Here is a 23894-nt window from a genome sequence, read left to right on the forward strand (position 1 = left end):
GGCATCACTGACCACTCTCCCTCCTCCCTACTGTCCTGCCTCTGTCTACCTTCTCATTTCCACCCTCCATTCATACATGCGAGACATTAATATGGAACTGATTGGCCTGGGTTTCAACTTCCTCACTCTCTCTAACTATTTAGCCTGGAGACAGATGATGCTATCCCTGAGTCAATGGTGGTTTCTTGGTTTATGGCCTCATGGTTTTAACAGTTAGGATTTGTCCCTGGGAGTGGTTAAATAAAGATAGATATTAGCACAGTTTTCCACCCAATTATCCTATTTACAAAAATAGAACTCTCCTCTGTGAGTGTTTCAAATAGAGTCCTTAATTTCCACAGAAGATTTCAACCTTACCAGGTCGATTCCTAAAGCCTCAGTCAGTGAGAATACAGCACGGAAGGCAACAGAATATAACCCCAAACTCTCTCTTCTTATACATATAGTATATGAATATATATACACACACATGCACACACATATGAACACCTATTCACACATAGACACACGCACACACAACACATGTACCAGTTAAAAGAAGCAACGCTTATAAAGACTGTTGGATGGACAATCTAGCAATTCCGCTGGGTGTTTTGGGTTCTGGCACCGCATCAAACCACACGAGTAGAAGCTAGAATTCCATTCGCTGAGTTGCATTTGGGCGTTGCGCCTCGAGCTTCTGCCGAGGACTGCCGAGAGAAAGAGCTGTGAGAAGCGAGCTGTCGTTTGCTGCGGATGTTGAACACCCTGTTCATGGACCACTGAGTTCTTCCTAGATGAAAATCCACATGCAAAATTTAGTTTAAAAGAACTAAAAACCTTTATGCTTCTCTTGAGGACTTGGAATGTCTTCCTTCTCTGGTAGCAAGAATTACTGAAGTGGCCGCATTTCCACCATCTCTTTGATCCTGGGAAGCTCGATGGAGGCTCAGCTACGGCAATGTAGGGGCCTCACTGTCTGCATAGCTAGGACTCTTTTTCCTCCTGGCTTTGAACTTCTACATTTATTTGTATTTTTCCTGGTCCTGTTTCTTAGATTCTTTTTTGTATTATATTGGTTATTATAGTATATATGTTTATACTATAAAACAAATCAATTTGCAAAACAAGGTGAGGTATAATTAATTGAATAGAACTCAATTAAAATAATCACCATAGTAAACATAGCCAAATTTAGAGAATGCTATCGTTTAAAACAAAATGACACAGAGTAAAATGTACAAAAACTAACATGCTGAAGCAGACACTGTAAGTTGCCTTTCTAACAGCCATTCCCACTTTTTCCCCCAGCAGAGCCCTGATTCGCGTTCTCATGTCACCCCCTACACCACCACTACCTCCAACCACCTCCCACCTTCCCCCTTGTGACTCAGGAGCCAATCCTGATTGGTCGACGCTAATCCTGTCCTGTGCCTGGGAGCCACTGATCTGGGCTGGGTATGCACCCAGCTCGACCTACGAGAAGGGACAGGAGAACAGCTGGGGGCCTTCGGGGAAGATTTCCTTGTCTGATGAATGGTTTATTTGGACGGATGATGGATGGATGGACAGAGGGACAAACATGGATTTCTGCTGGGCCAACCACACACCACTAAGTGCTAGGCACTACACTGCACACTTTTGGAGATATAAGGATAAATGAGAAAATGACAAAGGGGTAGGCAGACGTCATCAGAACTGCAACACTCCTGAAACCACTCCTCAAAACGCAGCTCTCCAGATTCTCCCCTGGACCACGGGAGGCCAAAAGGTTACTCTGATACACACTTTGAGAAACTCTCTAAGTATCAACTTTTCCACCACTATACTCAATAGCTCTTGCTCTTCCACAAAAGAACACAGACGGGGGTGGGGGTGGGGGGGCGGTAGGAAAGCTTACTGCCCCATTTCAAGAGTACACCTTATGTATTCTCTGGACTAGGTTAAAACTGCTTCCACGTTTACATGCGACTGCTCTCAGGTCGCCAACGACGCTGACTTTTCTATTTGCTTTTTCTCTTAGAGACACCACACCCGCATAGGCACACACACGCTGGGAAGCTATTTTAAATGTTCTCCAGCCCACGCCCTCGCCCACGCCTCCCACACACAGACACGTCTTCTTCTGGCTGAATAGGGACTGAAGTCCAGCTGCTGCTGCGCCTCCCTCGGCATCTCCTGCTTCGCTGCCCCCAGATGTCAGCTGTTTCCCCGAGTCTTCACTCCTTTGGCAGTCTCAAGGACACCTACACAGACGTCCTGGAGGCACCTGAAATGTGACGCATCCTAGTGCTCTTCTCCACTCTCCCGATGGTCTTGCACACAGCAAATAAAATAATGTTCTTTCACATCCTAGCAACCCCACTGCCAGGCTCCGCACGCCCTCCCCTGGTGTGAGGTGTGCCTCCTGCCTTCTCACTACTGGACACGTCTGCAAGTGAATCTCTCACTTCCACACTCACGTCTCTCCGTTTTGCACCAAACCATGTCCACCTCCCTTCTGAACTGCCGAAAACCCATGTCCACCTCCCTTCTGAACTGCTGAAAACCCAAAATCTTCCTGAAAGCACCCAAAGCTAACATCTTGGGGTCGGGAGTTACAACCATATTCCCTCGGGACTCACACTTTTGTGCTTCTTTTGCTTTTGAGGACACGATTCTCCAAAGCCATCTTCTGTAAAGCAAATCCTATTTCTCACTGACCCATATTTCTTCAGAGCGGAAACAAAAACCCAGTGAACTCTGTGGCAGCATGCGGAGAACTGGTGCGCCCGCTCGGCTGGCCCACGAGGGGCTTTGCTCTGCCAGACCCTTGGGCTGAAACTCGCCTGCTTCCCACGTGAGCCCAGCGCCACAGCTCTGGGCAGAACTTCTAGGCATGAGATTTCGTCACAGGGAACCTGGGTGGCAAACAGGCAGAAGGGAGCATGGGTTCGTCCCCACGTCCAGGTGCACGTCTCACAGACATGGCTCTGTCTGTGCTTGAAAGAACACAGGCAGCATCTGTCACAGGTTCTTCCGTCCCTTTTACATGACCCAGAGGCAGGGCTGTGCATCCTGTCCTGCTCTCGCTGAACTGCTCAGCAGGGCCCTCCACACACGGAGCCTCCAATGCTGTGGAAAGACTGGCTTCTGAGAGGGAGTGCTGGCAGCAGCAGCTGCCCCATGGAACAGAGGGTGGCAGCAGTCACAGGCACGCCCTCAGAGAAGCCTGTGGGTTAAGCTGAGCAGCAGGTAACAAAAACTCAGGTTTCAAAGGAGCTCAATAGACCCGCCTTGTCAGCTGAACTGGAAATCAGAGAGGAAGAAGCACCATGGAGCACTCCTACTGCTGTTTGCTGTCACCAGCCCTGGCTCTGAGGATGAGGGACACACAGCACACACCAGAGACTGGGCACGCAGGAGGAGAAGGGGGAAGACAAGTGGAGAGATACCTGATGTCGCGACTGATAAAGCAAATCCTGACTTGGGACCACACAAAGGCTCAGCATGCATTTTTCCCAGCGAGATACAAAAAGCCTTGTGCACCCTACTAGCCGGCCTGCTTTAAAAAAATTTTTGGGGGTTGAGCACAATAGGGAAAATGCAAAACTAAAGTTTACATATGCCTACGACTCTCAACACTTCTGAAAATGACCACTTTGAGAGCTGAAGGGTGGGAAAGGTGTGCACCTACACACGCAGATACACACACACACGCACACCCCAACACAGCCCCCAGCCACCCACCCTGATCCAGCACCATACAAGCAGTTGAAAAGGTGAACCTGCTCCTTTAATTAAGCCAACCGTGAGATGGGGAAGGCGCCAGTTGAGAAGGCATTTAAAGCAGATTGCCCCATTTAGGGAGATATGATTCTTGGAAACGAAGACTGGCACTCTTCCTAGACTAAAGGTTGCACTGAATAACCAAGGAGCGGGAGGGCAGCAGCCCTGCCTGTTGGGCTTCAAGCTGACTTCAAAGACAGGCGCCACACTGGAGCCAGACACAGACACACAGAGGGAAAGGGGGAAGCGCTCGAGGCCCCAGGCTGCTATCTGCTCCAGTTTAGGATGGAGTCCTGGTTATCTCAGAGCCTACTTCTCCCTGAGAGACATCCTTAGAAAGTGGGGGAAAGCTGCTAAATAGTCAGGCCTGAACTGAAGGGCTGGAAAGAGGAGATACAGTACATCAGGCCTTTGCCCTTTAATTTCAGAACCATTTTTAGAACAATAGTTATTCTATCCAAGTCTCTCATAATAGAAGGAGCACAAATGGTAGATGTTCAATAAATGCTGTCATCTAGCTTTGGGTGAAGAAAAGATCCAACCAAAGCTTCATTTTGCACTAGTGGAGAACAGAATTGGGGGCATCAGAACTTTTTGTGGAGGTCAAGAGAAAGAGAACTAGAACCACACACTTCAGCCACGTTCCATCCTATCAGGACTACTACTTCTCCCCCAGAAGAAAGTTTAAAGGTCATCTAGTCTAACCATCCACTTTATGCTGGACCCTACTCTCCAGCAGGTCCATCAAAAGGTGCTCATCTTGAATGCCTCCAGCGTCCAAAGGAATCTGTTCCTCAGGACTGTCCATTTGTGGAAAGAATTCAGTATTATAATGCTCTTCCTTACAGTTTGATTAAATCTGCTCCCTACGGCTTTCAAATCATTGGTTCAAGTTGGATCTGCAGCTACCTTTTTTATCTATCTGCCCTTCAGATATTGCTATCTCATACAGTTCAATCCTCAATTAATTCTTTTCAGACAACTGTTTCCTTATAGCAAATGCACATTCTTTTGAACCACGCTCTACCCTCCCCATCTCTCAGGCCCAGACACTTGAGGGAAAGCAATCTGTCTCAGTTAACCAATGAATTAATGAATCAGTGAGTTTAGCAATCTCTCTCTTTCTCTCCTATTCGCAACCCAAACATGCCTAATAATATAAGGATAATAACCATATGAAAAGTCAGATATTCTGAGGAAAATTGGGGCAATACAAAAATCCAATATTGTCAGCCTCTAAATCCTTAGACAGTGCCCAAATGTTCCTGCAGACACACACAGACACATGATCTCACCTATTTCTATAATTAAAATATTGTTCTTCATACACTGACATTAACGAGAAATAATCATTTCTTATTCAATATTATTTTTCTGACATTTAATTATTTCTCTTTTCCTAGAAAATATATGTATTTCAGTTATGCTCTCTCTTTTAAAAAATTTCATTAGATGTATTTTTTAGAGCAGTTTTAGATTCACAGCAAAACTGAGAAGGTGCAGAGGTTTCCTGTATACCCCGTGCCCTCACACACGCATCAGCTATGCTCTCTTAACTATTCTTTAAGGCTACCTTGAGACCCAATTCTTAATGGATACCGCTTTTTCCTATTGTTAAATGTGATCTGTATTCACACAACCACCTTACAAAAGAAATTTTGGAACACAGCCCTTGGTAAACTTAGGACTTCTTAAGTACCTGTGAGCTGACTGAGCTCTCTCAAAACTCCCTGTCCCCAGGCCCAGAACACCTATACCTAATTCCTCATTTCTGTCTTATATATGTTACCAAGTAGTCTCCAGTAACACTAGAATCTAGGCCTTAAAATCATCTCCCAAAAAGACAGTGACTCTCCTAGACATAGGTAGCAGCAACTCTCATTCATTCATTCTAGTGTGAGAAAAAGTAATGTTGATCATCTCAAACCATATATCATACAAAACTGTTTTTACTAGGCTATTGGATTCACACATGACTTTCTAAGAGGAGGGGAAGAAAATACTAATTATGTTTTTCTTAGGGTAGAATAAAAAAGTAGAGGTGGCTTAGAAGTGTAATAGATCCAATCATTCATTCAACGAGCCTTTACTGAACACCCAGTACTTGCCAGGCACTGTGGGAGGCACCGGGGATTTAGAATTGCGTGCCCATTCCCCACCCTCATGACATCTCCCCAGAGTGGGTGGTGAAATGAAACTAAACACATACAGAAATCAGAAAATCAAAGCCACAATGATACCACTTTACACCCATGAGGATGGCTATGGAAAAAAAGACAAGCACATGTTATAACACAGATGAACCTTGAAAACATCATGCTAAGTGAAAGAGGCCAGTTGCAAAAGACCACGTGTTGTATGATTTCACTTATATGAAACTCCAGAATAGAAAGCAGATTAGTAATTTCAAAGGAATGAGGGGAAGGTGGCACTGGGGAATGATGACTAATTATTATACCTACTACTACATATTATACCTCAATAAAGCTGTTAAAAATACATATGAAACTCAACAGTCTTCATCCATACAAACCACCACCAATTGGAAGACAATGAAAGACTTTATTTATAAGCATAAATTTAAGAAATATATACAAACTATATACAGAAAACTTCAAATATTACTAAAGTACACAAAAAAAGAACACGTGGAAAGAAAACATGATCTTTGGGCTGGCCCCGTGGCCGAGTGGTTAAGTTCGTGCGCTCCGCTGCAGGCGGGCCAGTGTTTCGTCAGTTCGAATCCTGGGCGCGGACATGGCACTGCTCATCAGACCACGCTGAGGCAGCGTCCCACATGCCACAACTAGAAGAACCCACAACGAAGAATACACAACTATGTACTGGGGGGCTTTGGGGAGAAAAAGGAAAAAATAAAATCTTAAAAAAAAAAAAAAAAAAAAAAAAAGAAAACATGATCTTAGATAAGAAGACTCAACCTCATAAAGTTGTTAATTTCCCCTAAGTAATTTATAAATTTAACATGATCCCAATGGAAATTTTCTGAAATCAAGACACGTTGATTCTAAAGTTCATATGGAAAAACAAACAGGGAGAATAGCCAGGAAAACTCTGAAAAGGAAGAGCAAGGAGGGGGAACTAGTCCTTTCAAATAGCAAAACGTAATATAAACTTCAACAATTAACAGATCAACCAATGGAAAAATATAGCGAGTCTAGAAATAGACCCCCAAGTCTATAGCAATTTAATATATAATAAACAACAAAATGATACTGTGGGAAAAATATAAACTTTTTAACAAATGGTGTTGGGACAATTGAATGTTGGAAAATATAAAGTTGGCTCCAAACCTCAGAACATATCCTAGTATAAACACCAAATGAACCAAGATATAAATGGAAAAAATGAAATGACAAAAGTACTAGAAGGAACTTAAAAACCTGAAATAGGAAATGTCTTTCTAATTCTGACTTAAAATATAGAAGGCATAAACAAAAAGATAAATTTGATTACATAAAATTAAACAGACTTTCCAAGGACAAAAGAAACCCCCATAAGGGAATCAAAGCATACAAGACCAACTGGGAAAAAATATCTGCAACTCATCACAGACAGTGTATGAGAAGCTCTTAGGAATAAAGAAGAAAAGACCGACAACATACAGGAAAATGTATAAAGTTCAAAACACAGTCCACATAAAAATAAATATAAAATGATATTTAAACGAATAAAAAGATGCTCAACTTCACTTATAACAAAAGATATATAAATTAAAACTCCATGAAAATACCATTTTTCACCTACCAGCAAAAAATCCAAAAATTTGACAATGGATTCTGTGGGTAATGCTCGAGGGGAACAGGCCGCTCACATATGGCTGTGTGAGTGAAATACGGTACAAATCCTAACAAGAGGAATTTGTCAATATCTTTCAAACATTCCAGATGTACTCACCCTTTGACTATACAATCCCACTTACAGGATTCTATCCCACAGATGCACCTGCGTGAGTATGAATGACATGTATATAAGGTTATCCATGGTTTATAAATAGCAGAGGATTGGAAACAATCTAAGATTATGCTACTATTCCATAAACCATGGTATGTCAACAAAATGGAGTACTTTGTGGCCATAAAAAAGACTGAGAATAATTTCTATGTACTAATATGGAGAGAGCTCCAGAATACATTGTTAAGAGAAAAAAGTTAAGATGTATAACAATATATATGGTATGTTACCTCTTGTATAAATAAAAGAGAAGAAGAGTACACACATACACACAATTTGAATCTGCAAAATGAAAGACTCGAAGGGTTAAACCAGATACTAATACAAATGGTTATGTATGAGATGACAAGGAGGGCAATATTTCATTGTGCATATCTTTTCTATAGTTTAAATTTAATTATTTTTAACTTTCAAACATAAAGAAATGTAGAGAGAATAACTTAAATTCCAATATACCTGTCATCTCGATTTAACATCTTTTGACCTTTCAGTCATATAAATGTATTACCTATCTCAAAAAGGCTAAATTTAAAAATTTCTGAAACCAAAAAGAAACAGAAAGATATGAATCTAACCTACGTCAAACTGGTGCCACAGTCAGTCTGAGGAAGAATTTATTTTTAGGGACTTTAGACTACAGTTTTTAATTATATTTCCCTAGCTGGATGCATTCTAAGGACAAGAGAAAAATTACAAAGATGTGTTAAACTTTCCTCTGTAGTCTCAGTGTTTGTGATAATAGAAATATTGGTACTTTGAAACTATATTCTTATATTTACAGGTTAAAGAAGAAATAAAAATTTTCTGTAGAAGAGAAAGGAGTTACAATGATAAAACTGAGGAAACGAAGTGAAAGCACAGGGAAATTAAAATGAAACTGAACTTGTCAATCTGAACTGGTAATTTTTAGCAATACATATTTTCTAGCTTTGTCCACTGAAATTCCCTAGAAACAAGTCACCTCTGTCACAAAAACCGCCCCTAACGCCCATATTGTGGTCTCTGATACCACTGTCCAACACCATTGAAAAGTCCAACATGGGCCTGGGGCACCTTGTGCCTTTTAGCAGGAAAGCTTTTCAAAATTACGGAGGTCCTGTCAAAAGGTCACAGGAGCTGGCTGAAGGGGTCTTACTGCCTGAAGTTGTAACAAAAAGATTAACGATTAAAACATACCAAATCAATACAAATTCATGACTGTATAATGATAAAAAAGAAAGAGGCAGAAAAACTCATTTCTCACTATTTGAAATGGCTATTACACAACTCCTTACTTTGAAAATTAATGATTAAAGGGAGAGTATTAGCAAAGCTCCTGCCTTTCCAGTTGGAACTATTACTTCAGGGTAACCACACAGCCCAACTGAAGAGGGAAAGCTCTACTTTATACAAGAAATGAAAAAATTAGAAAAACATCATGTCACAAAACCTAACGAATGTATGAGTTGAGGAAAGAATTATAATTTAGCGCTAAAACCATTCAGTAAATGGCCTATACTACACAGATCACTTTTTCATCTCAAGGAGGAAAACGGAACTGGACAATGGAGAGGTCAGGCTGCCACAACCCTAAACCAGGGGGTCAATCTTAGCTTCACAAGCAGTGGGTCATTGGGAGGCAGGTGAAGTGCCCAGAATCACCTCTGGGGTATTCTAGACAAAAATGATGAACCTGAATCCATCAAGCCTTTAGATATAGGAGATTCATGGGATGGAGAACCAAGCTCAGCACCGCCCCAGGGAACCAACCCCACACATCTAGAAGGTGAGAGCGTCTACAGGCAACTGGCCCATTTCTTTGTGAGAGACTGTGCCAGATTGAGAGACTAAGAGGCAGTTACAACCAGACACAGTGCAAGGTCCTGAATCAGATACTGATTCCAACAAACAGGCTTCAAAGGGCATTTGGGGGCCAATTATGGAAATCTGAATATGCACAAGGGATTAAATGAAATGAACTTTACTGAAATACAAGGTTGGAAACTGTTCCTTGAAAAAAGCAGATTACAAACAGTAATATATTATCTTGGTCAAAAAAAAAGATTTGTACACATATATGCAAAGACAAAGACCTGCAAACTATCACACTGGTAATCTCCAGAGAGAAGAAAAGAGAAAGTGTGCGCGTGTGTGTGTTTTGCTTGCCCTTATTTTCTAACTTTTTATAGCACAAGTGGTGTTTCTATTACAACACATTTTTTAAAAAAAGAAGTTAAATAAGGATTTAAATTTCACCACTACTCATCTACAAAAGGTCATCTAAGAAAGGACATATTACCTTCCTAGAATACGCTAAGTGGTCGGTCCATCTATAGCATGCAGGATTCTTGGAATGACTTGGGAACAATCTCTAACTTGAAACTTCATTGCTAAGATGATTCTCTGACAAAGATTTCTTCCCCAGACTAACGCTGTAGGAAAAAATTAATACCAGTTAGGGTCTCAGAGGGGTGGGGTGATGGTTTGAGAGAAGAAAGTAAAGTCCACTTTTATTTATTTATTTTTTACTTTTTATTAAGATTATGATAGTTTACAACCTTGTGAAATTTCAGTTGTACATTGTCAGTCACATTGTAGGTGCACCACTTCACCCTTTGTGCCCACCCCCCACCCCCCCTTTCCCATGGTAACCACCAATCAGTTCTCTTTGTCTACATGTTTAACTTCCACATGAGTGGAGTCATACAGAGTTCGTCTTTCTCTACCCGGCTTATTTCACTTAACATAATACCCTCAAGGTCCATCCAAGTTATTGTGAATGGGACAATTTTATCCTTTTTTATGGCTGAGTAGTATTCCATTGTATATATATATATATACCATATCTTCTTTATCCAATCATTAGTTGATGGTCACTTAGGTTGCTTCCACATCTTGGCTATCGTAAATAATGCTGCAATGAACACAGGGGTACATGGGACTTTTGGAATTGCTGATTTCAAGTTCTTTGGATAGATACCCAGTAGTGGGATGTCTGGGTCATATGGTATTTCTATTTTTAATTTTTTGAGAAATCTCCATACGGTTTTCCATAGTGGCTGCACCAGTTTGCATTCCCACCAACAGTGTATGAGGGTTCCTTTTCCTCCACAACCTCTCCAACATTTGTTACTTTTTGTTTTGGTTATTGTTGCCATTCTAAGAGGTGTAAGGTGATATCTTAGTGTAGTTTTGATTTGCATTTCCCTGATTATTAGTGATGATGAGCATCTTTTCATGTGTCTATTGGCCATCCATATATCTTCTTTGGAGAAATGTCTGTTCATGTCCCCTGTGCGTTTTTTGATCAGGTTGTTTGATTTTTTGTTGTGGAGCTGTGTGAGTTCTTTATATATTATGGAGATTAACCCTTTGTCAGATATATGACTTGCAAATATTTTTTCCCAACTGATGGGTTGTTTTTTTGTTTTTTTTTTTAAGATTTTTTTTTCCTTTTTCTCCCCAAAGCCCCCCAGTACATAGTTGTATATTCTCCGTTGTGGGTCCTTCTAGTTGTGGCATGTGGGATGCTGCCTCAGCGTGGTTTGATGAGCAATGCCATGTCCACGCCCAGGATTCGAACTAACGAAACACTGGGCCGCCTGCAGCGGAGTGCGCGAACTTAACCACTCGGCCACGGGGCCAGCCCCTGGTGGGTTGTTTTTTCTTTTCAATCCTGTCTTCCCTTGCCTTGAAGAAGCTCTTTAGTCTGATGAAGTCCCATTTGTTTATTCTTTCTATTGTTTCCCTTGTCTGAGAAGACATGGTGGCCAAAAAGATCCTTTTGATACTGATGTCAAAGAGTGTACTGCCTATATTTTCTTCTAGAAGCCTTATGGTTTCAGGTCTAATCTTTAGGTCTTTGATCCATTTTGAGTTTATTTTTGTGAATGGTGAAAAAGAATGGTTAATTTTCATTCTTTTACATGTGGCTGTCCAGTTTTCCCAGCACCATTTGTTGAAGAGACTTTCTTTTCTCCATTGTAGGCCCTCAGTTCCTTTGTCAAAGATAGGCTGTCCACAGATACGTGGTTCTATCTCTGGGCTTTCAATTCTGTTCCATTGATCTGTGCACCTGTTTTTGTACCAGTACCATGCTGTCTTGATTACTGTAGCTTTGTGGTATGTTTTGAAGTCAGGGATTGTGATGACTCCAGCTTTGTTCTTTTTTCTCAGGATTGCTTTAGCAATTAAAGTCCACTTTTAAAAGGGGCACCAAAACACCTTCCCAAGAACATGACCCTCACTTCTCTGTGTGAAAACGCTACCAGCAAAGTTCAAAAAATTGCTAGGAGAAAAGGGTGACCAGCAGGATTTCACGTAGCTTCAAGTCCTGGGGAGCAAACATTGGACTAGATGTATCTGTCGGTGGAACACACCCTTTGACAATAAAGACACACATTCTCACCCTTTTACTAACTCACTCATCAGGATGACTTTTGCTCTTTAATCATCACTCTCAATTTTAGAAGATATACTAAATGCTCTAAAACACGTTTCTATATTGTAGCTTCAGACAAAATCTGAATGAACAAAACTTTGTTGTACAGCTATTCACTGATTCAATAAGTTTTCGGAAGTGTCTACAGTGGGTGTCGAGAACACAGACACAACCACAGACACGTTCCTATCTTCAAGGAGCTTGCAGTCCAATGGGGGAGGCAGGTGGAAACAAATACACCTGAATAAGTGGGTACCTGAAAACTGCATTATAAGGAAAGCCACAGAGCGCCCTGAGATCAGAAGGGGGTGTCTAGTTTACACCGCAGGAAGTGACATTTCGGTTATGACTGCAGAGTGAGCAGCAATTAGCAAGGCAGGGGGCAGACGAGCATTCCCTGAAGCAGGACAGTGGGAAAAGTCACAGACCTGGAAGAGGCCAGGATGGGGCAAAGATGGGAAGACGGACATAGAATGGGACTGGAGAAATAAGCAGGGACCATGTTGTAGCCACAAAGTTCAGGATTTGGGATTTTATTCAAAGTGTGATGGGACGTGGTTAGACATCTGAAGTCGGAGAGTGGTCAGATCCAATTTACACTTAGTATCACCACGGAAATCAGGTAGCAGCTCAAGAATGGATGTGGGGGTAGGTCAGGAAGGCAGCCCAGATGAGACACTACAGTGGGTTACGAGGGTCCAAACTACAGCCTAAGGGCCAAGCAGCCCAAAGCCTGTTCTTGTAAATAAAGTTTTGCTGGAACACAGCCCCACTCACTCATGTATTGTCTACAGCTGCTTTCACCACAACTGCAGAGCTGAGCAGCTGTGACAGAGGCCATTTGGCCTGCAAAGCCTAAAATACCCACTTATCTGGGCCTTTACAGAACAAGTTTGCTGACCTTGGACCAGGGGATGGTAGAGGAGAAAGAAACGGATAGGTTCACCATATCCAGTTGGTCTTCATTATTCGCAGATTCCGTGTTCGTGAATTCACTGACTTGCTAAAATTTATTTGTAATCTCAAAGTCAATACTCAAAGTGGGCTTCCACAGTCATTCCCAGGCATGCACATGACACCTCGAAAAATTCGAGCTGCCTGACGCACATGTTCCCAGCTGAGGCCAAATGGGGTCATGCCCTGCCTTCTTGTTTCAGCTCTTAACCATAAGCAAGTATACTTTCCATGGTCTATTTAGTACCATGTTTTTTGAACTTTTTGTGTTTTTTGTTGTGGATTTTAAAATGACTCCCAAGCATACGGCTGAAAGGCTATTGAGTGTTCCCAAGCGCAAAAAAGCTGTGATGTGCCTTCGGGAGAAAACACGTGTGCTGGTAAGCTTCGTTCAGGCATGAGCCACCGTGCTGCGGGCTGTGAGTTCAGCGTTAACGAATCACCAATATATATTAAATACGGTGTCTTCAAACAGACACACACACAAAACAAAGTTAAGTATTGATCAGTCGATGAAAATATGACCACAGGCTCACAGGAAGCTAACCCTAGGAACAATGGTTCCGCACTCGCTAATTCGGTGTTTGTGGCAACTTTACAGAACGTAACTATGGTGAAAAACAAGGATGGCTGTATTTGGGAGGCAAAATCAATAAAACTTGGTGATGGATTAAATGTGAAGTAAAACGAAGTCAAAGGTGACTCTCAGGCTTCTGATGTGAACTACTGGTTGGAGATGACGCCATTTATGGAAATAATGAATTCTGGAAGAGGCACATATTTTAGAGGGTTGACCAAGATTTTTTCTTTGTAAGTGTTAAGTTTGAGAGGCCTGTAAGACATCCAAATAGAGATGTTAAGTAGAGTGTTGGCTTTATGACTTTGGAGCTCAAAAAAGAAGTCTAGGTAAACGTGTAACTTTGGGAGTCACTGATATATATGGATGCTGTTGAAAGGCCCTAGAAATGATATGTCTCCTGAGAAGAGAGGGCCCGGGCCTGAGAGCAGTGAGCAACTCTGTTTTTTCCTGAATGAATGGGTGGGTGAATTTAAATCTTTATCTAGGTGGTAGGATTAGTTTAATAAAAAAATACTTTGGGGAGGAATGTAATCTGGTGGCATATGTCTAGACCCCGATAAATGTTCACACTCCTTGACCCAGTAATTCTGCTTTGCAGGACCCAGCCTAAAATTCAGACACACCTTAAAGTTACACTGAGTAACACTGAGAAAGAACGCACCATAGAAAAAACAGAAATAACCTTAACATTTGGGGAATGTTACAGTGACAAAACTATTGATATTTTCCTCTGAGTTTTCTTCTACAGATTCTAAGCTTCGAAATTTCAACCCCTCCAGAGGTTTGATAAATATCTACCTATTTCTTTCAAGCTTTTTTTAAAAAAAAGGATTATTTACCTTTATCTACTAAAACGTAGGCTGCTTCAAGATAGGAGTTTTCATTGGTTTTGCTCATTGCTGAACACCCAGCACCCAGAACAGTCTCTGGCATATTGAATGTGCTCAACAGAATTTTGTTGAATTTAACATTTTAATAACGTAGAATTTATGTTGGTAGACTGATGTGAGATGATAATATCCATTGAGATTTTTCAAATTGCTATCACACGGTCCCGTTAGCATTTGTCACTCAGCCTTCCTTTCCCCATGGCTTCCTGGAACCTCCTTCATCACTGATTAAATGCTCACAGACAACAGGCCCTTAAACCTGGCTCACTTATTCTGCCCCACTGATGGGTCTGTCAAATTTCACGCCAAACTTGATGGTTTAACACGTGGTAAAGCTAGCCCCTTCACTACTCTTATCTTTCAGACCTGACTGTTCCAGCCCCATCAACTTAGCAACTTATTCAAGAAGACCTAGAGAAATCGGTTTCTCAAATTTTAAAACTATTTATTTAGACTTTGATTGAAACAAAGAACACTTACATTTGGAGAAAAACCAAAGAGTAACACATTTACAAATTTCATTCCCTTATTAAGAAGGGATCTGTAGCTACAGCCTGGCAGTCAGGGTACGAGCTCTGGATCCAGGCTGGCCTGGGGTCAACCTCAGCTTGGCCACTTCCGCGCTGTGGAACCCTCCTGTGTCTCTGCAGGACACAATGGAAGCAGAACCCACCTTGCAGCATTACTGCAAGGATTCGAGAATTAATATATGTGGAACCTTAAACAGAGCTGGCAATTGCTAGGGCTTGATAAGTATTAGCTGTTACTACTATCTTTTCAAAACATTTTTTCCTTAGAGGTCTCAGGAAGATTATTCTCAGATATTTTATCTGTTTTGCTGCTCAAAGAGGGGTTCGTGGCTTGGCTGCCCTTTACTACACTCCTCCCACGTGCCAGCCACGGGACTATGAGCTTTACACTCACTAGATCATGTGGTCCTGTTTGATGAAGAGGAGGCAAACGAGACAGCAGAGCCTTGGGGAAATGTGTTGCTGACATCGACACTCCAGCACCACCAGCCTCCACCGTGGTTGGCCCTTCCCCAAGGAGGGCCCCAATTGTGCATCTCCCTGCTGTACATTGCAGGGACCGCTCCAACTCACCTGTGAGGAGCAGGGCAGGCCGCTGGTCAAGACAGAGCATGCTCAGCTATCAGGAGGGGCTCAAGCCCTGCTCTACCAGTTACTACTGATGAGACCTTGGACACGTTATTTAATCTCTCTAAGCCTCAATTTCCTCATCTGTAAACAAAGAAAATCAAAGCTCTTTACGTTAATTAATAATAATATATTATTATTGTGAGAATGATATCTGCCCATTCTATTCAGGGATCCCAGGGCCAAACTGGACAAACTACAGACTGGTTGGCTCTGGAAGAACAAGAGAAAGTAGCTCCTGCATTTACCTACAGGCCCTGGAGAAGATGGGCCTCCTCTCTCCTGGAGCCAGAGGCAGGAAGGCCAGAGGCTGGGTCTGCACAGTGTCCTCTGGCTTCGAGAAGTCACGGCCACAAAAGGCAGCAGAGCTGCAAATCACGCTGATGTCAGGTCCCTGACTCTCACCACCCAAGGAAAGTTCTAATCAAAATAACTATCATCTGATTTTACAGATTTACTGATCTCTCATTCTGAATGCATTCCTCTACAACAAGGGTTCTCAATTAGAAATGCAAATTCTCGAGCCCCACCCCAGCCCCACTGAAACAGAAACTCTGAGGGTGGGGCCTGTGATCTGTTTTAACAAGCCCTCCAGGTGACTGATGATCGCCAAACTTGGAGAACCACTTCTCCAAATCTGTTGCCTACACAAAAATACCCACAAGACAGCGCCAGTGTACCTCCACCTATACCCCGACACCTACAAGTGTAATAAGGCAAATACACAGCCAAGATACACAAAGTCAAGGAAGACAAGGAAACAGGGAGGTGAGGGAGCCTGGCTGTGGGTAGGTGAGTGGGCAGCGACAAGCAGGTGGAAGCAAAGAGGTGAGATGACATCAGGAAGGTCAGCAGTAGGAGAGGCCGTGTATGTCAGTGGCTGAAGCAGACAATACAGAAGTGCTGTCCGACTGACCAGGCTCTCTGCCGAGTTTCATTGTTGGGGGACATACTGGTTATCGACTACCTTAGCAAGCAACAGGAAATGGGTCTGTTTCATGAACTGTGCTTTATGGAGCAACCACAGTGTGAGATCCAGGTTGAGGGGGGAAAGGAGATCAGGGTATCCAGTGAACAGGCACCAGCCATGACCTGTATCAAGAGGAAACACTCAAGCTGCCTCTGTTGCCCAAGTGTGTATCCCTTATCAGCACTGCCCTTAGAGCAGGGGGGCAGGGGTTCCGGGCCTGGACCCCATACTTTCCAGGCCCCAGCCACACCACTCCTGGGGAGAGAAGTCCCCAGGGTCATGAGGCTGGACACCCGCCCTCCCCCAGACCATGCTCTTGGTCCCTGGGACCCCAGGAATCTCTGTCCCAAAGGCCTCACACCTGCTTGCAGGCCTTTCCTAGGGCCCGTGCACAAGTCTTGGTTATGTCAATGAGAAAGAATGACTCTAAACTGTACCTTGGGAAATCAGCAGTTTTTCCCCCCAAAAAGCAGCTTAATGACTGAAAGGTGCTCTGAGGTTCTGTGAAACTCATCACAATTGTACTGGTTTCTCTTCTGTGATTTTTGTTTTTGTTAATAAGTAGCTCATGGTGACAAGCTGTAAACTTTCTCAGGGAAACATAAAGAACAACTTCCTAACAGAAGACTCTTTTTTTTTTTTGAGGAAGATTAGCCCTGAGCTAACATCTGCCACCAATCCTCCTCTTTTTTGCTGAGGAAAACTGGCCCTGAGCTAATATCCGCGCCCATCTCCCTCTACTTTACATCTGGGACGCCTACCACAGCATGGCTTGACAAGCGGTGCATAGGTCTGCACTCAGGATCTAAACCGATGAACCCCGGGCTGCCGAAGTGGAACGTGTGAACTTAAACCCTGCGCCACCAGGGCGGCCCCCAGAAGACTCTTTAAACACTGGAGCTGAGGGCATGTGGCCTTGCTTTCCCTAGGAAGGGGGGAATACTCCTTCCAGATGGGCTCTGTGAGGCACTGTGGGTTGTGAGGGAGAACCACAACCCAGGAGCTCCCTTACAGGTCTGGGGAAAAAGCTTAGTGACTCCGACAGCCTTGTAGGCACCATGACCCCGGAACTCCATCTGGGGTGCAGCCCAGTGAAGCCCCACTTAATGTTCTGGGGCTTGATGCACACTGCCCCAGAGGATAAGAACCCCAGCTCTGCCTCCCCCCAGACTCTCTGGGGCAGCCACTTCACTGCTCCAGGCCTCAGTTTCCCCCTGTGTCAAAGGCTGATCCTAACATGTGGAGACCCCACTGGGGTATACTGTGACCCATGAGATCCTGAGATCCTGTGATCCCACTGTGGACTGTGAGAGAGCCTAAAAAAGAAGAGACTCTTTAGAAAAACAGAGTAAGTATCATGGAATTGCCAACCCCAGCAAGCTTTCCTGATCACTGCCATAAGGCATGAGGAGGAAAGAGAAAAACAACAAACATTTATCGATGCCCCGGGTCAGGCATGCTGATAAGTGCTCTATGCATGTTCTCCTATGCGACACCAACACCAGCCCAGTTGCATGTGCACGGTGCTCACACCTTATACTACAGCACATGGCCTCCCAGCACAGCTCACCCTCTGCCCACCTCGATCCTCCTATTATATCCAGGCCAGGAAAAAGTACCTTATTCAAGTATCATTTTGATTATATTGGTCCGCTTCTCCACACCGTAAAATGTCTCTTGAATTAGAACCCCTTTTAAACCTTTCAACAACAGATCCCGAACACTTACCGTTCTCGTCTGCTGGTCTATTTTGTGCTTACCATTCCAGCCAGGCAAAAATCACTTTGCAAATGAATTCCATTATGCACTCTGCTTATTCACCTTGTTAAGCCAGCACAAGAGCTTTGTCTGTTTCTGTGTCTCTTCACACAGGAATACCTCACTTATCCGACATCCTTGGAAATAAGCTGATCCACACGATTGATCCACGTAGATTAATTTCCCCTCTTCCAGAAACTTAACCCATTAAGCGGCCTTAAATCCTTTTTGGAGTAAGTCATGGTGTAATTAAATGAAAGGGTTTCTTTATTTTAACCATTTTCTAATGACAACATTTCTGTATTACATTAGAGAACCTCCCAGTCTCAGTTAACAGAACATAATGAGTATCGATTAATCTTTTCCTGATGGTGCAGGTCATACTTAATGAATAACAGTAATCATACTGTGCTGGGACTGCAAGTGTAAGTGGTTCAGGGGATAGAGCTGAAGGCACGAGTGTGCGCGTGCTCGTGCACATGTGTGCGCGTGCTCCGTCTCTCTCCCCGCCCGTTACGAGCTCCCCTGAAATTCACTTTCCTGCAGAAGCTCCTGCTCTCAGCCCAGATTCTAGTGAGTAGGTGCAATTACACAGAACTCGGGAGGGTAACTTGCTGCCTTTCTGCACAATTTCAAGAATTTAATGCTGGTTTTTGTCAGAGCTCTATAAATTCTTCATTAGAGAAAAAATAAACACACTTCCACAACCAGCAACAAATCAGAGTTTTCCAAACCTCCTCACTGTGTGCAGGACTTCTACAGGATTCCAGGCACACATATCACTAAAATTTGCTTCTTTAATGCTATGGAACTAGAAGTTCTACACAGAACTGACACGATGAATCACTTTCCTTGTGATAAGGCCTTGGAAAAATCATTTTATATGGTAAATAATAATTCCATAGGTTGAATCAATGAGGCAATATTGACATGGAGGAAAATGGTAAAAATACGGGAATAAACCTCATTTCATCAGGTTGCAATCCGTAACTGTGTGAACCAAAAGTGCTTTTCTACCCAATGTTACAGCAGGTTCTGCAGCAATGTTTTACAGAGGATGGACAGCACAACCTGGGGGAAATGCACTTGTCCTCCTATGTTATTAGACTGTATTCTTTTTGTGACAAGAAATGTTCCATAAAGTCTACAGCATCAGCACATGCAAGAGTCAATCAACCTTAATTCTGTTTAAACAGTGGCATTTAATTAATCAGAACCCACCAGAGCAAAAGAAGTTAGGCAAGAATTGCTAGAAGAGACCACTTTCAAAAACACTACCAATCTTTTCAGTGCCGTTTTTAGAAATAAGTGGCTATGAAACCACAACATTATTTCGCAGTTTTAAAGGTTTGCTGCTTTTTCTTTTTGTAACTATTTTACTAGCTTGCTTTCTAACGGCAAAGTCACCCATGAGAAAAATCACAAGTTGGATGGCTTTCTCCATCATATCTTTTGGCCTCTTCCATTGGCTTTGGACCAAAGACAGGGAGGAACCCCCACAGCAAGTCTCACTTGTAGCCACTCTCACGAACACCTCGCTTACTCGCCATGGAGAACCTGGAAAAACAGGTATGGCTTCAGCTGACTCAGAATCCGAAAAGAATTTGACAAACCGTCCTTTCTAAACCTGGAGGAACTGATACTACACTGAATCAAGACTCTTCTGCGTGCTCGCTCCTCTTCTTTCGAGAGTAGTTCAACTTTTATACTTATGTCTGCTGCACTGTTTGTCAGAGGCGTAGGAGAGAAAGAAGGTTCTACAGAGCTGGAAGTAGAGGGGTGAAATTCAAAGTAACCAAGCAGATTCAAAGAATCAAGCAGAACATGGCATTGCTGGGGTGAGGGATGGCTAGACACGAGGACAGGGAAAAGGAAGACTCGCGACCCAGGTGACAGCAAGCTAACTCTGAGTCACCAATCGGGGCAGGAGTATCGTAAGTCATGACCTAGATATATTAAAAGGAAGAGTCAATTCAACAAACATTTATGAAGCGCCCACTAGGCCTAAGGAACTTCACAGCTACTGTGGGGAATACAAAGGAGAATCAGATTTGGTTCTCGCCCTGCAGGGGTTCCCAATGATGCAAGAACCCTGAAGTCGTTTTTCTTGTATACGCTGTCCTAATGAGACCATTATTAAAGAACTGTATTCAGTTTTGATCGCCACTATTTTTTTTAATGTGTAGAAACGAGAGAGAGTTCAGAGGAGAGAGAGGACACAAAACAGGCTCTGTGAGGCAAAAGCTATAGAGACCCAGTTATTATCTTCAAGTATATGAAAGGTTTTAGAGAAAGGAACTGAGTCAAAGAAAACAGGTTTAAATGACAGCAGGCGAGATTTCAGGCCAGCTCAGGAATTTCTTGACAATCAGGTTAACAGAATACTGGAACTGGTCACTGAAGGAGTTTCTAGTGTGGCCTTTTCCTGGGAAAAAAAAATTTTTTTTTTTTTAATAAACTGTTAATTTCAAGTCATGACCATTCACCTTCCTGAAGGCAGGAGGGAGAACGACATTTCTCCCAAGGTCCTATCCTGCTCTGGGCTCCATGCTCCCAAGGGGCAGAGCTGGGTTTTCTTCTTCCACAACCCCGAGCATCTGCCCAGCGACCGCTCGATCTATATCCCCACCAACAGGCACCACAGAACTACCTGAAACACAAGATCTGAGGCAGGCAGCAAAGCCAGGAATTAATTCTCCAACAGCCACGTCTGAGGCAAGGGTCCATTCACAACAGAGCCTGTACCGCTAAATACCAAAAACAAAGTCTCCGGGCAGCATGTGCAAATTAGAAATGTATTTGCATTTACAAGGATACAAAATGTAAGTGATGAAAGAGGAAGCCGGATTCTTCTGCAAATCAGAGATGGTAACTTCTAAGGAAATTTGTAATAGGTATTTTCTACATTCAGAAATACTTTTTTGGTTCCAAATAAAGAAAATATTTCAAGAGAAAATAGGGAAATGGGATCTTTCCTCTACACCATAAGAAACATTGGCATGTAAGAATTAAGAACTGGCGCGCGCGCACACAACATTCCATCTTGAGTCAGAGCACGGTCCGGTGAGCCCAGTTTAGTTTTGATTTTCACTTCCCATACTCTGAACTCCTCGAGGACAGGGACCCTACATAACTGCTTGTGAAATGAATGCATTAAAGATGTGCCCTGTTTGTCAAGAGGGGGTGAGAGTGCCAACCTCTCGGGTCTGTCAGGAGGGAGGAATTAACGTGCGTTAACGTGGGTAGAGGATGCATCATAGTATAAACGGGGGCTAAGTCACACTTAACGCTATGAACTTCACGCACCTCGGTTTCTTTTAGAGGAAAAAGAAAGACCTTCCTATACTACAGGTTTTCAATTTTCGTTTTTTTTTTTTTCCTCCCAACAGGGTATTGCTATATGAAATGGAACTATTACAAGTTCAGGCCTTTTGAGTTCACACTCTATCGGTGGTTATATAAAGTCAGCTGGCATTATTCTGAATCCCGTCTTTGAGAGCAACCGGAAGTGCCGGAATTGTCACCATCAGACTACCAGCAAGCACTGGCAGATTATGTGTTCAGAGAACAACAACAAATGTTCACACATCACGCCCTCTTGATCATCACTACTTTGTTCCATATAAACCTCAGAGGTGGTTCCCCACGATTGGTCTCTATGGGAGGAAGGAAGAGAGAAATGAAGACTCACAAAAAAGAAAACATGAAGACTATGAGCAGCTGTGTAACTTGCAGAAAGCACCAAATTTTCTTTTGTAGGAAAATTATGTTTAATGCATGAGGCGTCAGACCCTGGCTTGTGGTTGGGTGGGTGCCTCCCCTCTGAGAGGCCCTGGCCGAGCCACCTCTGAGGGCTCCGCCTGGGAGAGGAACGGATCCTTGGTTAAGGGCAAAGGTTATCGTTCATACTTTGGGATACTTTCCCAGAGGCACAGCTGCAGCCCCTGAAAACTCTGCTCTAACAGTTGGTTTCCTCATTTTTAACATGGCATAGAATGCGCCACTATAGAAGAGGAATTCTCTACCTGAAACCATCAGAAGCCCAGTGGGAATAAAGAATCTGGAAAAGTCACAGAGGGAGTCAAAAAAGGCTCTTTCTTCTGTAGCCATAGGGGGTTTATTCTTGCTGGTGCCCAAACTGGAAAAGGAATAGCAGGAGATTAATAATTGAAATGTTGCTATTATTGGTTTTCTAAACTATTTGCGGGTTATTCTTTCCCTGGAGTCATCATGTCTGTAAGCAGCTCAAAAGATAGAGGGACGTAATACGTACTGAGAGAATGCCTACGACAGCCAGGCACTTAACATACACTTGTTTCTAATGGTGTCCTCACACTTAAAAAGAAAAAAAAATAAAGCTCAGAGAAGTTAAGTAACATGCCCAAAGGCATACAGCTGGATTCAAACCCCAGATTTCTCTGATTCAAGTGTTCTACCGCACTGTCCAGAATCGGGGATAAAATTAACGAGCCCTGATTCACTACTCAAATGTGGTGAGAACGAAAACAATATTTATACTTACTCATTTTAAAAATATAAAACATAAACACAGGAAAAGATATTTTAGAACATGTGTCATCAAATTCTTTTAATGGAAGATGATTCAGAATCCATTTCTTGGTAGGTATCTTGGTAGGTGTCTTCAGGCCCACATGATGATAGATTTCAGCATTACAGTTTCGGGGAGTCTGACTGTGTAAGCCAATACTAATCGACATGGCACATCTCAGGAACAGCGGAATATAATTAACTTGGATTTAGGGTCCTCTCATTCAGAACCCATGGCAATATGGACCTTTGCGGCTGGCCTTTGCACGACATACTGAAAAAAGCCTTGCTAAGCAGGTTGATGGGGTAAACACAATTGCAAGGAGAATATTTAACCTTCCAAAGAAAATAAACCTTTGTAAAGAAGTTTAACTTAATCAGCACCAAGCCACTGGAAACTAACGTGCTATTTGTAAACCTATCCTTGAAAGCGAGTTGTGGAAGACCGATTACACTTTGCCACCTATGAATTCGTATTATCACACATTCCTTGTTTCAAAGACAGCATTTCTCTCTAAATATCTGGCAGTTCAGGAGGCTCCACTAATGAATGCAGGCCTTCACCCAGTATCCCAACCAGGGGCAGTTGTACCCCATTTAAACAAATGAGTACACTCCTGAATTCCAGCTGAAATGCCTCACCTGTCATTATACTTCTCCTGAGGAAAACCCCATGTTCGATTTTTTAGTAGCTGGAAAACTATTAGAAATCACTCTTCTTGGAGCATTCCACAGGAAAAGCCCTGCTCCTACAGGACATGCGCAGGGAGTCCATGCGTTCTGATTGGGATACGGTAAAAATCAGGTTCCCTGAGCTAGTGGATGTCACCAAGGAGGGAAAAAGGAGGTCATCGGAGTCTTAGAAGCACCCATGACAGTAAGTGAATGCAGCTTCCAG

The 23894-nt window shown here is 42.9% G+C and overlaps 1 protein-coding gene across 10 annotated transcripts in view; it reads right to left on the reverse strand.

Annotated features, from left to right (window-relative positions):
- Positions 1-23894, reverse strand: part of HIPK2 (homeodomain interacting protein kinase 2) — a 177599-nt gene that overhangs the window by 151041 nt on the left and 2664 nt on the right. Inside the window, exon 1 of one of the 10 annotated variants that reach the window (XM_008528335.2) lies at positions 9998-10130. The exons of the other annotated variants lie outside the window; for them this stretch is intronic. The gene's annotated coding sequence lies outside the window, so the exon portion shown is untranslated. Of the gene's footprint in view, positions 1-9997; positions 10131-23894 lie in introns of those variants that run through there. 10 annotated transcript variants of the gene reach the window in all.

The sequence above is a fragment of the Equus przewalskii genome, chromosome 4 (genome assembly GCF_037783145.1).
Source record: "Equus przewalskii isolate Varuska chromosome 4, EquPr2, whole genome shotgun sequence".
In the NCBI taxonomy this organism is placed as follows: Eukaryota; Metazoa; Chordata; class Mammalia; order Perissodactyla; family Equidae; genus Equus; species Equus przewalskii.